Source organism: Tursiops truncatus, chromosome 4 (assembly GCF_011762595.2).
Source record: "Tursiops truncatus isolate mTurTru1 chromosome 4, mTurTru1.mat.Y, whole genome shotgun sequence".
In the NCBI taxonomy this organism is placed as follows: Eukaryota; Metazoa; Chordata; class Mammalia; order Artiodactyla; family Delphinidae; genus Tursiops; species Tursiops truncatus.
This window is the reverse complement of record NC_047037.1, coordinates 24,391,271-24,399,421: the sequence shown is the minus strand read 5'-3', so window position 1 is coordinate 24,399,421 and position 8,151 is coordinate 24,391,271.

Here is an 8,151-nt window from a genome sequence, read left to right as displayed (position 1 = left end):
TCATCCGGAACAATCTCTTCATAGCAGGATTTTTAACTGAATCGCACCTGCGAAGTCCTTGTGGCATGGAACATAGAACACAGGTTCTGGGGACGTCTTGGGGCCATCATCTGCCTACACACCACTCATCCCAGGCTCCCACAGTTAGGTGGGGTTATGAGGCCAAATCCCGGCCATTGGAATGTGACCAGATGATGTGATTTCTACTCTTCCCTTCCAGGCCTGGACATAAAATCTCCCTTGTTGCCCTCCATACTCTCCCTTTCCCTGTGCTGAGGACACAAAGGAAGGAAAAGGCAGAGATGGGGGCTTCCCTGGTGGCACAGTGGTTGAGAGTCTGCCTGCCGATGCAGGGGACACGGGTTCGTGCCCCGGTCCGGGAAGATCCCACATGCCGCGGAGTGGCTGGGCCCGTGAGCCATGGCCGCTGAGCCTGCGCATCCGGAGCCTGTGCTCCGCAACGGGAGAGGCCACAACAGTGAGAGGCCCGCGTACCGCAAAAAAAAAAAAAAAAAAGGCAGAGATGTACGTACCTGGGACCCTGGATGGCCAAGCAGAAAGCCATCTGCCACCAAGGAAGAGCCACATTGGACCTAGTTGAGTGAAAAATAAACCTCTGTGTTACGCCACTGAAATTGGGAGTTTGCTGTTAGCATCACTTACCCGAATACCTCAACTGGCTGACTGTTATTCAGGATCGAGAGGGAGACAGAGGGATGGTTTAGAGTCTTAGGAGGTGGGGAGGCTGGAGGCCCTTAGTGAAGATAAAGATTCAATTTGGGGTGTACCTTGAGACACTTTTGACTGAGGTGTCGGGTGGGTGTCCTGTTCCATATCCGAAGTCCACATGTGAAAATAAGAATGCATCCATAAACACACACGCTACCATATATAAGACAGATAACCAACAAGGACCTACTGTAGCACAAGGAACTCTACTCAATATTCTGTGACAACCTATATGAGAAAAGAATCTAAAAAAGAATGAATATATGTATATGTATAACTGGATCACTTTGCTGTACACCTGAAACCAACACAACATTGTCAATCAACTATACTCCAATAAAATTAAAATATTAAAGAAAGAATACATCCATATCTCAGAGTGAAAGCTAAATAAGGCAAAAGGTCTGAAAGACATTCTATAAATGCTGCTTCTCCTTTCAATATCCTCACTGGGGTTTTAGAGGAGCCCATTTCTGGGAAGTACTGCGCGTATTTAGATGCAGCAGATTCAGCTGTAGTCTTGCTTCAGTCAGGCACCGGAGGGGCTTCATGGCAGCGAGTGGAGAGTTACGGGGCTGGGACGTACAAAAGAAGAGAGAAAAGGACAGGGCTGAAAGGAAGAGGGGGGAGCGGGGAGGTAGCAGCCTGGCTGGTGGTCAAGGTTTCTGGATGAAAACAGTTTTGGTGAGGGTTTTAAGTATTTTTTTAGTTCTACATAAGCTCAGAAATAATAAAAGAAGTAACTTTAAAAGTTTAAAATTTAGAGTGTAAGAGTGAAAATTCCTGGCGGCAATGGCTAACAATGTATTGTTTCGATTTTCTGATTTTTTTTCTATTCATGTGCTAACACACACACACCCATTTTCAACTTGCTTTTTTTTTTTTTTTTTTTTTTTTTTTTTTACGGTACGCGGGCCTCTCACTGCTGTGGCCTCCCCCGTTGCGGAGCACAGGCTCCGGACGCGCAGGCTCAGCGGCCATGGCTCACGGGCCCAGCCGCTCCGCGGCACGTGGGATCCTCCCGGACCGGGGCACGAACCCGCGTCCCCTGCATCGGCAGGCGGACTCTCAACCACTGCGCCACCAGGGAAGCCCTCAACTTGCTTTTTATACTGACTAGATCTTGAATATACTTCCTCGTCATTACCTATACATCTGCCTCATTCTTTAACTACAATTGATAAACATTTGATTCCAGACACCATATCAGTGAACATCCTTTGAGCCCCGGGAGACCACTTCAAGGAATCTATACACTGCAGGACAAATAAACCCCTTGGAGTGCGACTGCTGTGTCAAAGTGTAGAAACACTTTATAACTTTCACAGGTATTTAAGTTTCCCTCCAAAAAATATACCAGTATCCCCTTTTTGAGGGGCAGAAGTTGTGGAGTCAAGGAGGTGGGGCGTGGTGTGGAGGGAGGGTGGATTTTGTGTGGAGACATGAGGGAGACAGGAGGATGGGGCAGAGAAAGACTCAGGACTTGCCTGCCTGCCGCCTGGGGCCCAGGGACCAAGCCCTGGGAAGAAGGGTGCGTGCTTGGCTTGATGCTCTGTTGTCACTGTACCGAAGCTCTTAATTTTTAACAAGGGGCCCCCCGTTTTTATTTTGCTCTGGGGTCCACAAATTATGTAGCCGGTCCTGGCGAAGGAGGAAACAGGGGCAGAGCCAGTGAGCACTTGTCCTCGTGGTGACGGGGTGCTGCATGGACAGCCCTTGGCCCTGAGGTCAAAGCGAATGGGACTTGGGCCAGTCCAGGGATGTCTGGACTCCTCAGGAGGGGGGCTCACAGTGAGCAGGGGGGCCCTGAAGAGAAGCTGGATTGGGGCGCCCCGCAGAACCTGTGTCCACTGGCCCCCTTAGAGTGTCCTAAACCAGTGGCCCATCTTGGAACCCCACTGGTTCTAGAGTGTGGTCCCCAGGCCAGCAGAGGCAGCATCCCTGGCGACTGGTTAAAAATGCAGATTCTATGTCCATGCCTCTCTCTTGCTTTGTCACAGCTCACCCTTCCCCCTCCCCATATATACACTACCAAAAGTAAGGTAGATAGCTAGTGGGAAGCAGCCGCATAACACAGGGATATCAGCTCGGTGCTTTGTGACCGCCTGGAGGGGTGGGATAGGGAGGGTGGGAGGGAGGGAGAGGCAAGAGGGAAGAGATATGGGAACATATGTATATGTATAACTGATTCACTTTGTTATAAAGCAGAAACTAACACACCATTGTAAAGCAATTATACTCCAATAAAGATGTAAAAAAAAACACAGAAAACCCCCGCAGATTCTAAGGCCCCACCCCAGACGAACAGAATCAGAGACTCTGGTGGGGCCCATCCATCTATGCCCCCGCCAGCCCTCCAGGGGTTCTGATGGGCCCTGAAGTATGAGAACCCCCGTCTAGACCAACTCTGGTCCTCAGGACTCCTCTTGGAGCTGGTTTCCAGAATAACATAAACCTTCTGGCCTCTGAAAGGCAGAAGTGAGCCCAATGAGGGAACCTGCCTTTTTTCTTGCCCAGGCTGGGGCTTCTCCCTCCTGCTTCAGCCTGAGGGAAAAGGTTTGGACCATGACAAGTCTCCTGGGGTATCAGTGTGCTTTTTCTCCCTCTCCATCATGAACATAATCTATTGGGCTAATGAAATGCTATGCAGACCTCATTTCTGTGGTTCCCTCGTGGATCCAAGATAAAGTCTATAATAAGTCCTCCTCACATAGGGAGACAGAGGAAAGCTAGGCGGAGATGAATATCCTAAAAGACATATTAATTATGTGCGTTCTGCTTTGGAGAAGCTAAAAACCACTGCATTCGCTAATAGCTTTATGATCGTCTTTTAGACTCCTGGAAGTTGCACATGTCTAAGGTAAATATCTTTGTCAGGAAAGGGGCCTCTTGGGATGCACGGAATATGAGACTATTAGAATTAGAAAGGGCAGCTAGAGATGGTAATAAAGTTGTCTCTCATCGAGGAATAATATTGAAAACTGCTAGCACGAATGGTTTAAACTCTCTGAAGAGTCAGGACGGACTGTATAGAATGGAAATTACAGGCACGTATTGGGCCCTATGTTGAGTCCAGGTCTGCACGGCCCCCTCCACATCTCCTTGGGCTAGGGAGAGCCGAAGCTATTTGAACTTGTAGAGGCTGACGCTCCGGGCTGCACATGTTTTGAGTGCAGGCGAGGGGAGTGCCCATCTCTGACTGAGTGGGGGCCTTTCACTGTGCCTGGGCGAGGGGCACTGTAGGCTGAGGACAAAGCTGGGGCTCCCGGTATCCCCTATTCTGGGAGCTGGGGCACCCCAGGCCTCTTGCACCACGTTCAGCTGATGACTTCAAAGGTGCAGGGAGAGGTTGGAGCTGGACCCTGCCACTGCCTGTCTTCCTCTTTTTTTTTTTTTTTGCCTGCATGTGGGATCTTAGTTCCCTGACCAGAGACCAAACCTGCACCCCCTGCATTGGAAGTGCAGAGTCTTAACCACCGAATCGCCAGGAAAGTCCCTGTCTTCCTTCCTCTTAATCCTACAAGTGCTTGTGAGTTTGTCCGTCTGCTGGGCACTCCCTCCAGGAGTGTGGAGGGATGAACAAAGTCAGCCTCTGAGGGGGAGCCCAGCGGTCCTCTCTCTGCCCCTCGGGCCCTGTGCCCGGGGTCTGGTTCTGTGCAGACAGCAGGAGGTCTGCAGATCCCTTCTGGGGGCCCGGGCCTTGACAATCTTTTGGTAGCCACCTTCCCCTACAAGGAATCTCTCTTTGCCTCCAGCCAGCTGCTGCAGCCCCATCTGTGCCTGTTAGAGATGTGCAGAGGGTGAGCTGGTGACAGACTGATTCACAGAATTGTCCCTAAGCTGCAGGTGTGAAAAGAAGATGGGTTCAGAGCATCATAACAGAGGAACAAGGCTCAGTGGAATAGACGTGACTTTCCAAGTCATTGACACCGGCAGGAAATGTTACCTCTGGTCCCAGCAGCTTGTTCTGGTCTGATGTCCCGCACTCCCTGGGGCTCCCTCCTCCCCGTGGGGTCACCCAGGGCTGCCTCTTGTTCCTTGTCTGCAACACATGTGCAGCGAGAGGGGACACGATGTCCTTGGATGGATTTGCAAATCAAAGTGTGTGATATTCTCTAAAGGTTGTGGGTACCTTGACCTTACAGGCTTTAAAAGAAAGTCTTAATGAAGCAATAGTCTCCAGATGCTCATTTCCTTTTTTATTTTTACCTGTAAGTGACCTTTTCTTCTAAGAATGGGCTTCTGATGTGCAAGGTTTTCTTGTGTTTGCTGCTTTCTTTTTTTTTTTTTCCTTCTGGGCTCATTCTTCGTGACTTTGTTACCATGTCCCTAGCCTCTACCTTGGATGCTACAATTGGAGGTTACAGCTGGTGAGGAGAAAAAGCCTCCACCAGATGAATTCTTAAGAGACCGAGGTTCTGTATTTATCTCAGCAGCTTAAAAAAGATACAGGGAAGGGAAACACAGAGATGCTGTGACACACAGGTGGAATTATGGCTAGGTGGGATGCTTTTCAAAGCTTTAGATGGCTTTGTTGGGTCTGTGAAAAAAACCCGTCTCTTCTCCTAGGGGGCTCCATAAATTCTGAAGTCCAGTCAGGTAGCAGCGCGGGCTGGATTTCCACTTACTGCCTGAAGGATCTAGAACAAGGATATTCTGTGCGGCGTTTCCGTGTGGAGGCTTTTGTTTTCTCCTCTAGCTTTGAAATTTGCATTCCTTTTAATAAAACATGCTGGTACAAAAACATGTACGCGTATGTGTTTTGTCTATGTTACTTAATTTAAAAAATGTTTGCATTTTTACAAGTTATTCTTTTCAAGAATTCAGTGAAACAGAGTGGTGTTGGTAGCTCCATGTTTTAGGTGGGAAACAGAGGCACATTTGAGGTCTGGTGTCTTGTCCCAGCACAGTGTTCTCACATTCCTTGTTCAAAAATGAACGAGTCAGTTTTCTTTTTGTTTTTAATTTTAATTTTTTTATTGAGGTAACATTGGTTTATAATGTTATATAAATTTCATGTGTACAACTTTATGTTTCTATTTCAGGATACCCTGCAGCATACTCACCATGAGAAATTTAGTTTCCATCCATCACCTTTATCTATTCTCCCCCACCACCTCCATGGCCCCCTCCTCTCTGGTAACCACTACTCTGTTCTCTGTATCTACATGTTTATGTCTGTTTGTTTTGGCTTGTTCATTTATTTTGTTTGTTTGTTTTTTAGATTCCACATATGAGTGAACTCATATAGTATTTGTCTTTCTCCTTCTGACTTATTTCACTTAGCATAATACCCTCAAGGTCCATCCATGTTGTTGCAAATGGCAAGGTTTCATCGTTTTTATGGCTGAGTAGTATTCCATTGCATATATGTACCACATCTTCTTTATCCATTCATCTGTTGATGGACATTTAGGTTGTTTTGATGTCTTGGCTATTGTAAATAATGCTGCTATGAACATTGGAGTGCATATATCTTTTTGAATTAGTGTTTTCGTGTTCTTTGGATAAATACCCAGAGTGGAATCGCTGGATCATATGGTAGTTCTATTTTTAATTTTTTGAGGAACCGCCATACTGTTTTCCATAGTGGCTATACTAGTTTTCATTCCTACCAACAGTGTACGAGGGTTCCCTTTTCTCCACAGCTTTGCCAAATAAGCCAGGGTTTTTAGTTGGATGCAACAGAAACTGACTAGTGCTGATTAGTGGGGAAAACAGTTACTGGGCACCTCCTAGAATCCCCAGGACGGCAGTGAGCCAGGCGCACAGCATGAGTGGGAATAGAGGTGCTAAGGGCACAGACAGCTGTTGGGCCGGATTCTCATCTGTTCTGCATCTGCGAGGCTGGTTAGTAGAACTGTAGTCAGAGTCCTGGGCCCTCCGTACAGAGCTGGCGAACGTGAATTTCAGCCCCCCTTTGGCTCCTCTAGTGGAATGGACTCATGTTGGGGAAGATTCTGAATATGGGAAAGGGATTTGGTTGCTGGTGAAGTATCTGTTCCTATCTTTTGCCCATTTCTTTATTGAGTTGATAACTCATTAAAAAAAAATTCTTTCTGAAAAGTTCTTCAACATCTATCTTTGGGAAATTTCTGGGAAACAATAAAAAGCTTAAGGAGCTGAGAGCTAGCTTATCCCTAAACCATACATTTATAATTAAATATATTTATTTCTCAGACTAAAATATTTATTGTCAGTGGTGTATTGTATAGGGTTATTGGGGAATGTTTGGTGTGTAGAATTAATAAGGGGCCCTGAGATGCCTTGATCTCTCATTTTTCTAGTTATCAGGCACAATTCCAGGGGTGAACAAAAATAATTAAACAACTGGAGAAAAAGAATCGCATTTGCTGTGTTTTTGATTTTCAGAAAAGGTAATGTTCTCAAGACATAACCTCAGAAAACTAAGGAACAGTTTGTTTGGAGTCCCTTCTCTGAATCTCTTAGTTTTTCTGTAATTGTAATAAAACACTTAACCCAGAGTGCATTGATCTGCTAGAATTTCATACCACTTGTTTCAACAGCACAATCCATTCTTCCTACCGCATCTATGAACATGTATCGAACATTCAGTACAACCTATCATTAAGGAGACGTAGAAACACCCGATCTCGAAGCGTTTACCAATTAGTTGAACTGAGTCGGTTCCCCGTGAGAGCCCTGCATTTAGCTACTGCAGTTCATGAAGGAGTGAGGTTGCTGAACCTCCCAGCCTTGGAGAAGTCAGGCAAGGACCTCACCACTCGATCTCCGGCTTGAGGACCTGGTCAAGAGATTTCACAGGCTTTTCTAAGGGTTATATCTTGACATTTCCCTGCTTCCTGGGCCCACCACCATTCTGCTCCTCTACTTTCTCCCTCCCCCTTTCCCTCTTCAGACTCTGTACATACCTGCCAGCCCCAGGGCAGTGCCCTCTGTCAGCATGCTGCCTGAGAAAAGGGGAGGATCTGTCCAGTCCTTCGCCTCAAAGGGCCAGTGCGCGCCCAATGCAAACAAGGGAAAACTCAGATAGCTCCCAGATCAAGAAACAAAATCCGAAGATTCCCTGGGCATCTTGGTGGAGTGGCGTTTTGCTAGATGTAGACCAATTCTCTGGTCCAGTTACAGGTAAGAGTTTTCATTTCGTTCCGTGATAGGCTTTCTCGTGGAAATCTCCGTACACTTGTATCCAGGGACCCTGGCACCGATGCTGTGTGAAGAGTTGATTCCTATGATCTCAACTCTGTGGGTTAAGATTGTGAGTTTGTGACACAAACGGACTCACAGACTTAGAATATGCCAAGCGTTCTTCCCTATCTCACTCCTGCACTCTCGCCCAGCCTGTGCTTGGCCAGCTCCACCCATCCTTCCATCTTGGTGTCCTGGACGTCCCTTCCTCAGAGACGCACCTCTGACCACTCTCCGAAATGCTCCAGCTCG